Source organism: Pleurodeles waltl, chromosome 3_1 (genome assembly GCF_031143425.1).
Source record: "Pleurodeles waltl isolate 20211129_DDA chromosome 3_1, aPleWal1.hap1.20221129, whole genome shotgun sequence".
Lineage (NCBI taxonomy): Eukaryota > Metazoa > Chordata > Amphibia > Caudata > Salamandridae > Pleurodeles > Pleurodeles waltl.
Window position 1 is genome coordinate 105,084,331 of NC_090440.1, and position 17,290 is coordinate 105,101,620.

The following is a 17,290-nucleotide window of genomic DNA, read 5'->3' on the forward strand; positions in this document are numbered from 1 at the left end:
CGTCCGAAGTTCTTTTTATAGAAATTAAGCATAGTAACATGGTGAGTTTAGCAGAAAGCATCTTAAGCGAAAGACTTGGATTATCTGGCCAGGAGAGAAAGAGGTTCAAAACTAGAGAGACGTCCCAGATATGTGAGTACCTAGCAGAAGGAGGTTTAGAGAGTTTAACTCCTTTTAGGAGACGACAGATTAAAGGATGAGACCCAACAGGGTTTCCGTCAATATAGGAGTGGTTCATGGAAATAGCCGATCTGTAAAGATTTATTGTGCGGTATGACTTACCTAAGCCCGCCTGGGCAGCTAGGAAATTAATAATAAGACTTAGATCCGCTGAAAAGGGATTGGAACACTTTCCCAGACACCAGCTTGACCAAAGAGCCCAGGCTGACTTATAGGCTCGTCTCGTGCCGGGTGCCCATGCGTTATTGATGAACTCTGAAGCTTCTGCCGAAATAGCATGGGTCTGTTGGGAAGACCGGAAATGAGCCAGGCTGAGAGAGTTAGAGATTGATCTAGAATGAGATCGTGAGGGCGATCGAAAGGATCTAGAATAAGAGATGGAAATGTCGGGAGTAGAATAGGAAAATCCACAGCCAGCTCGAGAAGGGGAGGGAACCAAACCTGAGATTGCCAAAAGGGGGTTAACAGAACTAGGGATGCCTGTTGACGTCTGACCTGATTCAGAACTCTGTTGATCAAGATGAAAGGAGGGAAGGCATAGTTGAGGGAACCGGACCAATCTTGTAAGAAAGCGTCTGTGGCCAAAGCCAGAGGATCCGGGCGCCAACTGAAAAATTGGGGAAGTTGGGTGTTGAGTCTGGACGCAAAGAGGTCTATTTGGAAAGGACCCCATTTCCTTTCTATCAGATGAAAGACTGACTGGTGTAATTTCCAGTCGCTGGAATCGGTGAGGTGGCGAGAATGCCTGTCCGCATTCGAATTCAATGATCCTGGTAGATATTCTGCTAAGAGGGAAATTTTGTGAGACAGGCAAAAGTCCCAGAGGCTCTTGGCTAAGAGGGCTAGTGGTTTGGACCTGGTGCCCCCTAAACGGTTGATGTAGCGCACCGCTGATATATTGTCCATACGGAGTAGTATGGAGCATTGTGCTCTGTTTTTTGTGAAGCTCTTGATCGCAAAGGAGCCTGCAAGAAGCTCTAAACAATTTATGTGCAATCTGGACTCCTCTGCGGACCATATACCGCCAGTCGATATCGAACCACAGCGGGCTCCCCAACCCGTGAGACTTGCATCTGATTCTAACACAAGATCGGGCACAGAGGGGAAGATGGATCTGCCGTTCCAAGCCTCTAAATGGGATATCCACCATTGGATTTCCATCTGGGATTCCAGGTCCAAGGAGACAAGGTCGGAATAAGCCAGCCCTCGACGAAGATGAAGGATTTTGAGGCGCTGGAGGGCGCGGTAGTGAAGGGGACCTGGAAAGATGGCCTGAATAGAGGACGAGAGAAGGCCGACAACCCTTGCGAGGGTTCTGAGGGAAATAGAATCTTTTTGAAGGGTTAAGATTAGTTCTTTTTTTATTGCAGAAACTTTGGAATGGGGAAGGAACAGAGCGGCCGAGACAGAATCTATTTGGAATCCTAAAAACTCTATTTGTTGGCAAGGTAAGAGAACTGACTTTTCGAGGTTTATCAAGAAGCCGAGGTCCGAGAGGAGAGTGACTGTTAAGTGAAGGTGAGAAAGCAAAGAGGCTTTGTTTTGGTGCATGATCAAAATGTCGTCGAGATAAACAATCAGTCTGATACCCAAGGAGCGTAGGAAGGTTACAACCGGCTTCAACAGTTTCGTGAAGCACCAAGGAGCGGAGGATAGGCCGAAAGGAAGAGAGGAAAATTGATAAGTTTTTGAATTCCAAAGAAATTGCAAAAACTTTCTGTGAGAATGATGAATAGGGATGGTCAAGTATGCGTCCTGTAAATCTAGTCTGACTAGCCAATCGAACTGGAGTAAAATATCCCTGAGATGGATAATAGTTTCCATCTTGAAGTGTCGATAGCCGACAAACTGATTGAAAGATTTCAGATTGATTACCGGTCTGAGCTTTTTGTTCTTTTTGTGGACGAGGAATATAGAGCTGATGAACCCGGAAGGGTCTGGAGTGCAAAGCTGGATGGCCTCCTTTTTTAAGAGAGATTGAATCTCTGAAGAGATTAATGAAGACATTTCTAGAGAAAACTTTGGGAGAGGAGGAAGACAGAGCTGGAGGGGGGAGAAAGAAGTTCGATCTGGTATCCCTGAACCGTGGAGAGGACCCAAGGATCTGCAGAGATTGACTTCCACTTCTGAAGGAAGAAGTGAAGGCGACCTCCTACGGGAGGGCCAGAAAGTTGGCTTACCTTGATTAATGGGCGGTCTGGAGAAACGCTGGCCACGGTTGCAGAAACCTCTAGTTCTTTGAGGGTAGAAGTGGGGTTTGAACTCGTGGGAATAGGAGTTGGAGGAATTGGAATATCCTCTTGAGCCTTGGTTTCTGTAAGTGCGGCCGGTAAAGCGGCTCCTACCTCTACCGGCCCGGGAAAAAACACGTTGGTTGAAAACCTTCTTGAGATTTTGTTGGGCTTTGTCCAAGGATGAGAACGTTGAGACAAAACGGCTCACATCTTTTATGAAGTTATCCCAAAAGAGTTTTCCGTCGGCCTGGAAACCGGGGTCTCGAGTAGCCAAGTTAGCTAGCTTGGGGTCCATTTTGAGGAGAAGGCCCTTACGCCTTTCGTGAATGATAGCCGAGTTGGCATTACCTAAAAGACAAAAAGCTCTCTGAGTCCAGAGGGAGAGATCTAAAGGATCAATAGGTGAATCCTCCAACCTTGCAGATTCGGCTATGTCAAAGATCCTTGCCAGCGGTCCTACCACGTCCAGGAGCTTGTCCTGGCAAGTGGTCCAAGCTTTGTCGACTCCCTTCCGGGGATCCTTGCCGAATTTGGTGAAAAAGGTGATAAGTGAGTCATCAATAATTGGGGTTGCCGTAATATTGGAATCCAACGAAGGTCTGGGACATTCCGATTTTAACTTAGATCTGGTTTGCTTGTCTAAAGGGAGGCGTAAGCGGGAAGTGATATAATCACCTACATGGTCTAGCGGAAGCCATTCAGTAGAGTTAGGATGGTGTATGAGTGATGGGTCAAACATAGGAATGCCCTCTGAGTCAACTACGCTGGTAGAGGGACCATCTGTTGCAAGTTTGATACGTTTGGGGGAGGAAAACGTATCATCCGGATTGTCAGAGTGAGATAGATCATCCATGTCCTCATCGTCTGTGTCCAAAATTTTTGAGATCACAATCTTTTTAGGCGCAGTAACGTGTTTTAATTTTGATTTACATTTCGATTGAGCGATCGTATTTTTGGTAGAAATCCCCTCCTTAGAAGGAGGCCTGGGAGGAATCAAGTCCTCATTCTTGTGTGAGGCAAGCTCACTCTCTGTTTATGCGCCTTTACGTGATTTAACAGAGGATAATTTCCGTTTTCTGCTTTCCCCCGCAGAATGGGCCATAGATTTGGACACCATGGACATGACAGTATTCTCAATATTTTTAGACATTTTTTCCATGGATGCTTTCATGGCATGTTTAACGGAGGACTGGATTAATTTATTTAAATCCTGTTGAAAGGATTCTTCTTCCTCTTCAGAGGCAGACCTTGAGGGAGAACTCCCTGATTCCATAACAACAGAAGAAAAATGCGGGCAGAAATGCCAGAACAAAGCCCAGAAAAATATCTTGAAGAAGCACTCAGGAGGTTAACAAAGGGTTAATAGGAGCAGCACGCTCCGTGTGTTGAGGCTAGGCTCCTCCCCGGGGCGGAGATCCGGATGACCAAGCCAGACGAGGAGCGAGGCGGCACAAGTGAACAGCCGTGATAGCAGCGCTGTAATAGCAGCACAGTCCCTTGTAGACGGGGTCGTGTAGAGAAGACGCGTAAAGCCGCTCTAAGAGGAGAGCGGCGAACAGCTGAGCCGGTAAGGAATATCCCTGTCAGACCGCGTCCAACTGAGATGCGCGCTGACAGGTTCGGAAGATTAACTGCGCAATAGAATGTTGAACGGAGCGCGCGCCTGGAACGGCCGAGGCCGCCGTAGGGGGAACGGGAAAGGAAAATTAATTAACTAAAACCGGGATAAAACCGCCGCGAAGCGGTGAGGGAACAGAAAAATAGGGTATTCTCCCGATATAGAAGCTAAAAATAAACAGTACAATAGAATATGCAGTAAATACAGTATTTGAAAACAGTTAGTACATAGAAACGAAATGAGAGTACTTATCTTGACTGCGAGCAGCAAGAAAAGAGGGCTGCTTGCAGTCAAGTGCACACTCTATGGTTTGTGGTCCTTTGCTATTGGTCCATTGCTGGTTTTTGTTTTGCTCCCATTGGTTAGTCTTTAGCTAACCCTCTTGGGAGTTGTAGTTTCTTGACTGCTGCTGTTTAAATTAAAGTAAGAAAAGAACGCATAATAGAGCCTCCGGTCTTGTCATAAAATTCATTTTCTCCAAGAGTAGGGGTCAATAGTAGGAGACTCTTGGGTGTTAATCCCTGTAGGAAATGGGTATGCCCTTCCTTTTCAAGAGTCCCCTCCTCCTTTTACTCCCCACCAAACTTTTTGTTCAGAACAGCATTTCGTGATGCTTCAGCAGGAGGTACAAAATCTGATTTTAAAGGGCGCAGTAAAATTGGTTCTGGAGCAGGAAAAGTATCAAGGATGTTATTAAAGTTATTTCCTGATCCCGAAAAAGATGGTAATTTGTGGCCTATCCTGGACCTGAGTATTTTAAATTGGTTTCTTAAACAGGAAAAATGTAAATGCTGCCCTAGCTCAGGTGTTTCATGCACTGGACAAGGAAGACTGGATGGTTTACATCGATTAGGAGGATGCGTATTTTCACACCCCCATTCTGCTGTCTCACAGGAAGTATCTCTTGTTCATGGTAGAGACACAGCACTACCAATTTGTGGTTCTTCATTTTGGTCTTACTTCCGCACCGCAAGTCATTGCAAAACTATTTGCAGCGCAGCTCAGAAGGTGGGTAATCTTGGTATTTCCTTACCTGGATGATTTGTTGATCATTGCCAAGTTTCCAGAGTTGGTGCAGCACTATTTGCAGATGACAATCCAGTTGTTCAACCTGGGCTTTCCAGAGGATTCGGGGCATTCAGGCTATGATTCTGTTGTTTCAGGATGGAGCAGCTTTTCTAGTCCAAAAGGTTCTACACCTGCTCGGTCTGTTTGCTTCCTGTATTCTGTATCCACAGGTAGATACTGCACCTACCAAAAAAAAAAAAAAAAACAACGGTAAGTAACTGGTTCTTCTAACATATCTCAGATATGTACTCAGACCAATGTACACATGGTTCAAGTCTTTTTGGAGCAGACACCTATGATCATTGTCATTGTACCAACTTGCTAATGTAAAGTCTGAAACATCAACGGTATCATAACTGCATATTATACCACATCAGCAGTAATAGGGACTACATTACCTACTCACATTTGTGAAAGATCACCACACCTGACCCAATCCTCAAATTAGGCATGTTTGGTGCAAATGTCCCTTATAACATGGAGAAAATGCAGGTTCCCCTTTTTTGCATGCAGACATATGTCTGCTCAAAACAGTATTTAGTTTGTGATGAGGAAAATAGTGACAACCTTTAGCTCAAAGCAATACGCCAAACAGCATCAAACACAGTCTGTAAAACATACATTTCCAGAAGTCCTTGTCTGTGATGAATGTGTGTCAACTGTCATGTTGATGCTAAACAACATTGCTGTAAATTAAAAAGTTTTAGAAATAGGGTGATGGGGTCTCTAGTTGGCAGAGGTATACACCCTTGTCCTAGTAGGCACCACAATCCTAGTCAGGGTAAGTCAAAACACAATACAAAAATATGCCGTGCCCATCCTCCAGTAGCTTGGCACTGAGCAGTCAGGCATAACTTAGAAGGAAATGTGTAAAGTATTTGTGCAGAACTTATACCATAACGCAGTGAAAAAACCACAAAAAGACACCACACAGGTTTGGAAAACATAGAGAATACTTATCTGAATACAACACTGTTAAAATGAGGAAAATCCAATGTACACAAGCAAAGTAATGATTTTTTAAAGATTAAATCCAACTAAAGCACCTAGAAACATGATAGCATCATTGATGGAGTTGCTCATAACATTCTGACACCACCGGTGCCCGTCACGGAGTCACACGGATGCCCAGGTACCCTTTGAAAACGACGAACAAGGACGCCGCAAAGAGTCAGAAAGAGGTGTCGTTGGAGTCAGTGCGGCGTCAGTACCTTACAGCTTCTGAGGACAGAGGGGTCAGTTCAGTCCGGATGCAGGGGGAGATGATGCGGCTTCATCTGCGATGTGTTGATTCCTTGTGACCCAGTGGGGTCGCTGGTTATGGTCCGTCAGGACTTGATGTGTCGACTTTACAGTGTTGCGATGACCGTGGGTGATGTCAGTGGAGTCGCGGCAACATGGGACTTTTAATGCAGGCCGCGGTCATTTTGTGCAGCGAGATCCACGGAGCAGGCTGCAGCGTTGCTGGTGTCGATGAAGTCATTCCAGACTCGCAGGAGTCGGCCTTTCACTGCCATTTTTCACTATACCAGGTCACTGATAAGTCACCCCTATGGTAGGCCTTCTAGCCCAGAGGGCAGGGTGCAAAGTACCTGTGTGTGAGGGCCCCCCCGCACTAGCAGAGGAGCCCCCACAAACTCCAGGCCCATTTTCGCAGACTTCGTGAGTGCAGGGATGACATTTTAAGCCTGTACTAGACATAGGTCACTACCTATATCCAGCTACATAATGGTAACTATGAACATAGGAATAGTTTCACAGACTTTTGCAAGCAGTGGTTGTATGATTCCATGCACTCTTGGGGCTCCTTAGAGGACCCCCAGTATTGCCATTTCAGCCTTCTGAGGATTTCCAGGCAGCTCAAGCTGCTGCCACCTCCCAGACAGGTTTCTGTCCTCCTGTTGTTGAGAAGTTCAAGCCCAGGAAGGCAGAACAAAGGATTTCCTTTGGAAAAGGGTCTTACACCCTCTCCCTTTGGAAGTAGGTGTCATAGGCTTCGGAGGGGTAACCTTCCCAAGCCACTGGTAATGCTTTGAAGGGCACATTTGGTGCCCTCCTTGCATAAACCAGTCTACACCGGTTCAGGGATCCCCATTCCCTGCTCTGGTGCAAAACTGAACAAAGGAAAGGGGAGTGACCACTCCCCTGCCCATCACCACCGCTGAGGTGGTGCTCAGAGCTCCTTCAGAGGGTCACTTGGTTTTGCCATCTTGGATTCCAGGTTGGCAGGGAACTCTGAGAGCATCTGGGTGGTCAATGCCAGCAGGTGACGTCACAGCCCCCCGCTAACAGGTGGTCACCCAGCTAGGTGACCGAGCCCCTTTCAGGGCTATTTAGGGTCTCTCTCTTGGGTGGTTCCTCAGATTCAGATCGCAAGACTTCAGCAGGAATCCTCTGCACTCTCCACTTCGACTTCTGACTGAAGAAGCTGCATCTGGACTTTTCAGGACCCTCCAAGCTGCTGCAAAGAAGAAAGACGCCTTCTGCAACATTGTATCTCCGGCTCCTTCCATCAACTGCAACATTTCCCCGGTCATGCATCCTCTGAGCTCAGCCCATCTTCAGCTTGCATCAAAAGAAAGAAGGAATCTCCCTTGGGTTGAAGGAGTCACTCCCCTGCTTCTGCAGACACCAACTGCAATGACGACCAGCTCCATGGTTCCCCTCTCCCGCTGAGCTGCTTGGATCCTGTATCATGAGTGATAGACTCAAGTGGTCCTAATGTTCCTCTCTTCCAACTGTCCAACTTGGGTGAAGGTAAGCCCTTGCCTGCCTACACAGGACAGTACCCCCATGCTCTGCGTCATTTGCAGCTGCCAAGGTTTGTTGGCATCCTTCCTCCAAGAACTTTGTGCATCGTGAAGCTCCAGCCCTCAGCACTCCTTCCTGGAATGTACAGCTCCCTGAGTAGTTCTCTGGGAGCGTGGGAGCCTTTCTGGTAGTGCTGTGTAGGCCTCTTCTGAGACTTTCTGTCCCCATCATGTGGGACTCCTGTGGGTGCTGCCTGGTCTTCTGTGGGCACTCTGGGCTGGAAGGGCCCCCTATGACACTTCCTCCTGGGTAGAGTCCAACTGGTCCTTCCTGGTGCCTGGCGGCACAATTTTCCACTCACGTGAGCTTTGGCAGACCTGAACGACGCAAACCTGACTGCAGTCGTCCATGCAGCGTGAGACTTCACCAGCACCCTCCAGGAACCCGACTTCATCTTCTAGGGTGCAGTGCTGACTCTTCTTCCTCATTGGTGCTGCACTTCTTGTACCTTCATCCTGGTGGGCTGGGGCTCTTGCCCTGCCTGGACTCTTCTGTGCTTCTTGAACTTGGTCCCCTCATCCCACAGGTCCTCTGGTCCAGGAATGGTGTTGGTGTCTAGCAGTCTCTTCTGGATTTTGCAATATTCTTCTGTTCTTCTCTGTGTATGTTCTAGGAACTGTACTGTGATTTACTCCTGGTTTCCTGGTCGCTGGGGTTGGTTGTGGTACATACCTTTGGGCTTTCTTAGTACTCCCAGCTCCCCTCTACACACTACATTTACCTAGGTGGGGGACCAATTCTCGCATTCCACTTTTTTAGTATGTGGTTTGTGCTCCCCCTAGGGCTATTTCTCTCTATTGTGATTTTCACTAATTACACTGTTTTCTAACTATTTTTATGCCCATTCCTGCATACTAGTGTATATGATTTGTGTATTACTTACCTCCTAAAGGAGTATAGCTTCTATGGTATTTTTGGTATTTTTGTCATCAAAATAAAGTTGCCCATATTTATACTTTGTGCCGGAAACCAGCATTAGCGCAGGTTTGTGTCAAAAAGTATAGTGCCCGGTAGCACCATTCTAGGACTCCAGCCAGGCGCCATAGTTAAGGAATGGCGCAAGCCGGTGCTAAGTCCCAGTTAGCGTCAAAATACATGATGATAACTGGGTAGGGGAGTCGTAGGGAAAACTGGATGTTGTGCGGGAAAGAATGGCACTACTCAGGTTAGAGTCAAAATAATGACTCTAACCTGACTAGCGCCATTGTTAGATGCACAACCATCATGGATATGACTCCTGTCTCAGTAAAGACAGATGGCATGCACAGCAGCCCAATGGCCATGCCCAGGGGACTTATGTCCCCTGGGCATGGCCATTGGGCACAGTGCCATGTAGGGAGGGCCAAATTAGGCCCCCCTATGGCACTGTATAAAAAAAAATGACTTACTTGTACTTAACTCTACTTACCTGGATGGGGTCTCCCATCCTCCACTGTCCCTCTGGTGTGGGTGGGGGTGTCCCTGGGGCCTGAGGAGGGCACTTGTGGGCTTATTCCATGGTGTATGGAAATAGGCTGACAGGTCACCTAATGCCTGCCCTGAACCAGACGTTAAATGATGGCACTAAACAAGCTTAGCGCCATTATTTAGGCCCGCCTCCCTCCGATGCCAGATTCTTGCATGGGAAGATAAATAAGGCGCCTGGGCCTTTAAGTCATTTTTTGCCCGGGAAGGCCTACCTTGCATCTCATTGACGCAAGGTAGTTTTCCGCAGGCAAAAAATTACTTTAACTCCAATATTTTTATTATAAATATGGAGTTAAGTTTGCACCGGATTTGCAAAAAAAAAAACACGCAAATCAGGAGCAAACATAGTATAAATATGCACCTGAGGGTTTTCTTTCATCTGTGTGAGTACTGTGTGACTACCGTGGTATTGCATGAGCTTGGCATGTCTCCTACATAAGCCTTGGCTGCTCATCCACAGCTACCTCTAGAGAGCCTGGCTTCTAGACATTAAGGGCCATATTTATACTTTTTGACACAAAACTGCGCTAACGCAGTTTTGCGTCCAAAAAATTAGCGCAGGCTAACGACATTCTGAAGCGCCATGCGGGCGCCGTATTTATTCAATGGCGTTAGCCGGCGTTAGCCGCCGGCGCTGCCTGGTGTGCGTCAAAAAAAATGACGTACACCAGGCAGCGCCGGCGTAGGGGAATATGGAGCTTGGGCGCCAAAAAATGGGGCAAGTCAGGCTGAGGCAAATTTTTCGCCTCAACCCGATTTGCGCCATTTTTTTCGACTCCCAACCCCCATTGAAATGACTCCTGTCTTAGCAAAGACAGGAGTCGTGCCCCCTTGCCCAATGGCCATGCCCAGGGGACTTCTGTCCCCTGGGCATGGCCATTGGGCATAGTGGCATGTAGGGGGGCACAAATCAGGCCCCCCTATGGCACAAAAAAAAAAAAATTATTACTTACCTGAACTTACCTTATGTTCCCTGGGATGGGTCCCTCTATCCTTAGGCGTCCTCCTGGGGTGGGCACGGGTGACAGGGGGTGTCCCTGGGGGCATGGGAGGGCACCTCTGGGCTCCTTCCGAGCCCACAGGTCCCTTAACGCCTGCCCTGACCAGGCGCTAAAAAACGACGCAAAAACGGCTGGACGTCATTTTTTTTGACCCGCCCACTCCCGGGCGTGAGTTTTGCCCGGGAGTGTAAATACGGCGCACATGCCTCGGAGTCAATTTTTTAGACGGGAACGCCTACCTTGCATATCATTAACGCAAAGTAGGTGTCCACGCTAAAAAATTACGCAAACTCCATGGACTTTGGCGCTAGACGCGTCTAACACCAAAGTATAAATATGGAGTTAGTTTTGCGTCGGAATTGCGTAAAAAAAAACGACGCAATTCCGGCGCAAATGGAGTATAAATATGGCCCTAACTACACTACACTAATAAGGGATAACTGGACCTGGTATAAAGTGTAAGTACCATAGGTACCTACCCCACACCAGGCCAGCCTCCTACATCTGGTACTGGCAAAACGCTGGTAGTTCAGGTCTTTGCTGTCCCTGAGACTTCAGAACAGGAGGCCACCTAAATCCAAGCCCTTGGAGTGCACTTTTGGAAGAAGGCAGAGTATCGGGCCCTCCACCCTTCAAGCCCGGGAAGACCCATTAAGTATGCAGATGAATGCGTATGTGACTGAGCGTCCTGTGTTTGTGGCTGTCTGGGTGAAATGCAAAAGGGAGCTGTCAACTAGCACAGACCAGATGTTGATTGGAGACAGGCTGTAAGGCGCAGATGGATTTAAGTGCAGAGAAATGTTCACTTTCTAAAAGTGGCATTTCTGAAACAGTAGTATAAAATCCAACCTCACCAATAAGCAGGATTTTCTATTACCATTCTGGCCATACTAAATATGTCCTGGTTACCCTTTTCAGATCAGAATCTACCACTCCAAAAGTATACAAGGGCAATCCTAATGCTAGTCTATGAAAGGAGCAGGTCTCACAGTAGTGGAAAATGAATTTAGGAGATTTTCACTACCAGGACACATAGAAGACATGTGTACATGTTCTGTTTGTTACCTACATTGCACCCTGCCTTATGAATTACCTGGGCCCTACCTTAGGGGTGACTTATATGTAGAAAAAGGGGAGTTTAAGGCTTGGTAAGTACTTTTAAATGGTAAGTCAAAGTGGCAGTGAAACTGCACACACAGGCCTTGCAATGGCAGGCCTGAGACATGGTTAAGGAGTTACTTATGTGGGTGGCACATTCAGTGCTGCAGGCCCACTAGTAGCATTTAATTTACAGGCCCTGGGCACATGTAGTGCCAATTGGGTATGAACCATTGCAACTCAGCAAAAGCCCCACATCCTGCAACCCCAGACATCTAGGTGCCCCTTGATTAGATGAGGAGAGGGCAGGAGAGGGGTGTGTTTATGATTTTTAGCCACACCAGTGGGTGAGCTCAGCCAGATGTAACCTCCAAAAATCACCTCAGTTCCCTACCAGATCCCTACCAGCAAGAACTACAGAAGAAGAAGGACTGCCCTGCTGGACCCCTGGCCTGCACCTGGACCTTGCACTCTGAAGGACTGCACCAGCTGCACACTTGGGCTTCACCACAAGAAGGACTTTGCCTGGCTTCAACTGGTTCAAGGAGGGACTCCCTGTTTTCTACAGGTGAAAAATTGCTAACCAGAGTCCCCTGCACCAACTCCTGAAGAAACCGACCAGCTGACCACTGTCCAGTGGTCAAAAAGGAGTTTGCGCCAGGTGCATTCTGAGAGTTGTAGTCCACACCCCCAAGGATCATCTCAGAGCTTCTGGAATCTTGGGGTGAGCTGTGGACCCCAAAAGAACCTTAAAAGAACATCTGGGAGAAGATCCAGAAGTTTGGAGAAGTTTGGAGAACTTTTGGAAAAAAGCTCCATAAAGAGACCGACCCGCCGCAGCAACTTTAGCTGTCTTGCCTCAACCGCGACCCGGCCTGATTTGCAGGTTCGTCCCGGTGAAGAAAATCTCCAAAAAAGAGACTAAGGGCCAGATGTAGCAAAGGTTTTTATCCATTCTGTGTCTATGGGAAAAAGTGTTCGTACATATGGCCCTAAGTCCGAATGTAGAAAGTTGACCGGGACCTCCCAGCCAGCGTATCCGAGGAGGGCTCCAAGGACGTTGTATCAAGATCCAGGTTTATCCCGGTCAAAGGATTTTCACCTCGAAAAAATGACTACGTCCGAAGATAAAAATCTCCACGAGGGCTCCCGTGACACATATCCGGAGAAGAGTTCCAGGAGGTCGGATTAGACTGGCAGGTTCATCCCGCTGAAGAAAATCTTCAGAAAAACAACTAAGTGCGAAGGTAAACTTTTGACCGGGCCTCCCGCGGCCTGTAGTCAAGCCGGGCTCAATTGCAGTTGGCCTTAAACTTTGACTTTGACCCAGTCGAGGTGCGACCAGATGACCAGATTGGCGCTTTTTGTTTCTAGGCGCTAGAAAACAAGAATTTTTTAAAAATTCATATCTCTGGTTCCCCTCATCCGATTTTATTCGTTTTTGTGTCATTTTAAAGATAAAAATATAATCTATTTTCATAAATTAGTTTTGGGTTTTTAAACAGTTTCCTGTGTTTTATTTAATTACTGTTTTGTGATATTTGTTTTAAAGGTGTTGCAGCTGCTAGTGTCAGCAATGGACAGTGCAAAAGCATTGTCATGTGTCATCCTTTGAATGTTTTGTGTCCCATTGTATGGAAAAACTTTTAAACCATACCAATACCCAGCATATGACTAGTGCTCATCTCACCAATCACTCATTATGAGTAGGTCATATTGGCTGTTCACATATTAACCATTGTAACACTTTGAACCTAGCAAATGTTGTATTCATTTGAACCCAGTGTATTTGTTGCCCCTACCCATTGATGAGAAAAGTGTATATTTTTGTATTGATGAAACTGAGCATGACTGTCTAGATGTCACTAAACTATGTACCAAGCCAAGACCCAATATTCAAGCTACTCCACTTCCAGAATCTGATTCTGTGATGCTTGTTGACGCCACCTGTTTAGAAACCATGATGGAACCCTGAGAGCTGCTTATGTGGTTTGCATTGGCCCAAGGGTGGTCAAAGCCTCATTCCTACAAGGAGTTGTTTCTGCCATGTCGCTTAACTAGTTGTTTTACAAGAGCCTGCTGTGTTTCTCAATAGCTGAAGGTGACTACTTTCACCAATATTCAGTACAGCTGTGGGGGCATATTTACAAGGAGATTGCACTGCTGTTGCTTACTTTTTTTATGATCTGGTGGTGGATTGTTTGTTGCCATGGAGAGCAGGGTCAAGACTGATTTGCATATCTCTGGGTCCAAACTGAGGTAGCAAGGTGAGCCCGCATCTTCAGGCAATGGGGGGACACCTGTGCCAATACTCTTGCCCCAATCAAGAATCCCTCCAACAGACACACCGACAGAAAGGCCTTCTGGTTTACCGCCAACCTCCATGAATCTAAGCAAACAGGCTGAAGACTCGAAAGAAAGTGGCGCCAAGATCAGACTATGTACAACCACACAGCCTTCAAAAACGCCATCCACAGACACCACCAACTCATCCGAGCCACCAAGAGAACTGCCTTCAAAGACTGCATCAACAACGCGCACAGCCACAAGGAGCTCCTCATTGTCGTAAAGGAACTCTCCAACCCAAGCTCCAACGCCAACGAAATCCCGTCATCCCAAGACATCTGCAACTCCCTAGCCTCCTATTGCAGACATCCACGAAAGCTTCAGCACCCAGACCCCCCCGCAACTACCAACACCACAGATTCACCTCCGACCAACCTCCTGCTCTCCTGGACTTCCGTCAACTACAACGACACCATCGAAATCATGAACACCATCCACTCCGGCTCTCAATCTGATCCCTGCCCTCACCGCATCCTCAACAAAGCAAGCTCCGTCATCGCACCCCAACTACACAACATCATCAACAGCTCCTTTGAGTCTGCCACCTTCCCGGAGAGCTGGAAACACGCCGAGATCAATGCCCTACTAAAAAAAAACAAGGCGGACCCAAAGGACCTCAAGAACTTCTGGCCTATCTCCCTGCTCCCTTCCTGGCAAAAGTCATCGAGAAGGCTGTCAACAGACAACTAACCCGCTTCCTCGAGGAGAACTGCTCCCAGGACTCTTCCCAATCTGGATTCCACAGCAACCACAGTACCAATACCACCCTCATCGCCGCCACCGATGACATCAGAACCATACTGGATAATGCAAAACCTTGGCCCTCATCCTCCTGGATCTCTCGGCCGCGTTCAACACCGTCTGCCACCACACCCTACGCTCACGCCTCAGCAATGCAGGAATATGTGACAGAGCCCTAGACTGGGTCACCTCCTATCTCATCAGCAGAACCCAGAGAGTCCATCTCCCCCCATTCCGCTCGGAGGCCACCAAAATCATCTGCGGCATACCCCAGGGTTCGTCCCTCAGCCCGACCCTCTTCAATGTCTACAAGGCCCTGCTCGCCAACATCGCCTGATCCCACCCCCTCAACATCATCTCATACGCCGATGACACCAAGCTGATCCTCTCCCTCACCAAGTACTTCCCTAGACTAACCTCCACGAAGGAATGAAGGCCATCGCCGAATGGGTGAAGAGCAGCTGCCTCAAACTCAATTCCAACAAGACGGAAGTCCTCATCTTCGGCTCCACCCCCTCCGCATGGGGTGACTCGTGGTGGCCTGCCACTCTCTGAGCCACTTCGGCTCCCACCGACCACGCACGCAACCTAGGATTCATCTTGGACTCCTCATTTTCCATGACCCAGCAAGTCAATGCCATCACCTCCTCCTGCTTCAGCACCCTCTGCATGCTCCGAAAAATCTACAAATGGATACCCACTGAAACCAGAAGAACAATCACCCAAGCCCTCGCAAGCAGCAAACTGGACTACGGCAATGCCCTTTATGCAGGAAGCATGGCAAAACTCCAGAAGAGCCTGCAATGCATCCAGAATGCCTCCGCACACCTCATCCTGGACATCCCCCGCCACTGCCACATCACAGTCCACCTGAGAAACCTGCTGTGGCTCCCAGTCAACAATAAAATCACCTTCAAACTCCTCACTCAAGCTCACAAAGCACTGCACAACACCGGACCAGAATACCTCAACAGACAGCTCTCCTTCTACACCCCGACCCGGCATCTCTGCTCCGCTGAGCTCGCCCTTGCAACCATTCCAGACGTCCGCAGAACTACAACCGGCGGTAGATCATTCTCGCACCTCACCGCCAAAACGTCGAGCACTCTTCCCACCCACCTGCGCCAGACCAAAGACCTCCTTACCTTCAGGAATCTTCTCAAGACCTGGCTGTTCGAGCAGTAGCAGCACCTCTCCCCCATCTCCCCCCCTCCTCAGCGCCTTGACACCCTCACGGGTGAGTAGTGCACATTACAAATTCCTGATTGATTGAGTCATTGATTCAATCAAGTTTGCCCATAAAAGTCTTTGTTTTGACACAGTGGTGACTCCCAGAGAGCAGTATGATGGCCAAAGTGTTTTCTAAGCATGGGGGAGGGGCTCCAGGAGGGGTGCAGCTTCCCCCCAGGAGAGTTTGAAATGCTCCCACCCTCAATTTCAGAGGACCCAAAATGGATCAACCCCCAAGGTAATGCTTTAGTTGAGCGGACAGCTACGAGTGATCAAAGTACTTCATTGCCTGTATTAGGTGCTCTTACTCCAATTTACAGTCATATATCGCATTGGATTACAAGTGAATGTTTTGTCATATCGGTTGTTGGTCTACTTCTCCCTTTGGGAGCGACAAGAATGATTACGCAATGTCACCCAAGAGTAATTCCATCAGCCTATGTGCATTTGTAAATTGTTGCTTAGTTTGTGTGCAATAAATATACTTTTCCTTTTTCAAAAGAAAAAACACAGACTGGAAAATATTTTATTGAGTGTTTTTCTTGTGTACTTGTGAATGGTGATTATTAGTCCACACCACCTCCCTTGAGTAAGCCTTGGACTGCTCTGCAATGCTACCCTATGAGAGTCGAGGGCTGCAATGGGGTGTTTGGTTCCCATTGGTGGACGAGTGCGGACCCATTACTTATGCAGGCCACACAACTAATGACCCATTTTCCAACACATGGTGAGGAAAAGAACGATTAATTTAACCCAGATCTGTAAATGGGGATGAGTGTTTGAAAAGTTTCAGCCCTTCATCCATCATCCTTTTATGGTGCATTGTTTGCTCCATATCTACAAGGCAAGGCATTAGGCACAAGACCTGTGTTGGAACGAGCTGCACCATGCAGTTAACAATGCATGCAGGGTAGGGAAATTCTTACTTACAACTGGTGCAGTGATATTTATGAGTTTGGCAATTTGAGGCACTTCTTTTTGCAGCATCACTTTCAGCCTTGAACGCGTTAACATTTCTACACCTCTGTAACATGCAGCAAAGGTGTAGGAAATGACGCAGTGGTTGTGTGAGGAATCTGACCAGCTGAACTCACTTAACACACTGTAATAAGTAACAAGATCACACCACCCAACTAGTAGTAGGCCTACACATGTAACAATCATGTTCTAGAACCCATTGTCCCACTTCGGCACATGGCACCTGAAATATTATTACCCACTGAAGCAATACAATGTGACCCTGTGTACTCCATTTAAGAGTCTGGCCAGGGTAGTCGCATATCCATTTAAGAATGGGTTCCCAAGTCCAACCAAGCATACTCCAAAGCACAACAGGTAAGTACACACATAAGGTAGGTAAAGCATGAATTGCCACTTTCCATTACAACATATACTGGTTTCCCCTCACATTCAAGTGTCACTCAATAATTCAAACATACCTAGGTATCTAATACACATATGTTCAAGGTAACTTTTCAATCATTTCACATTCTATT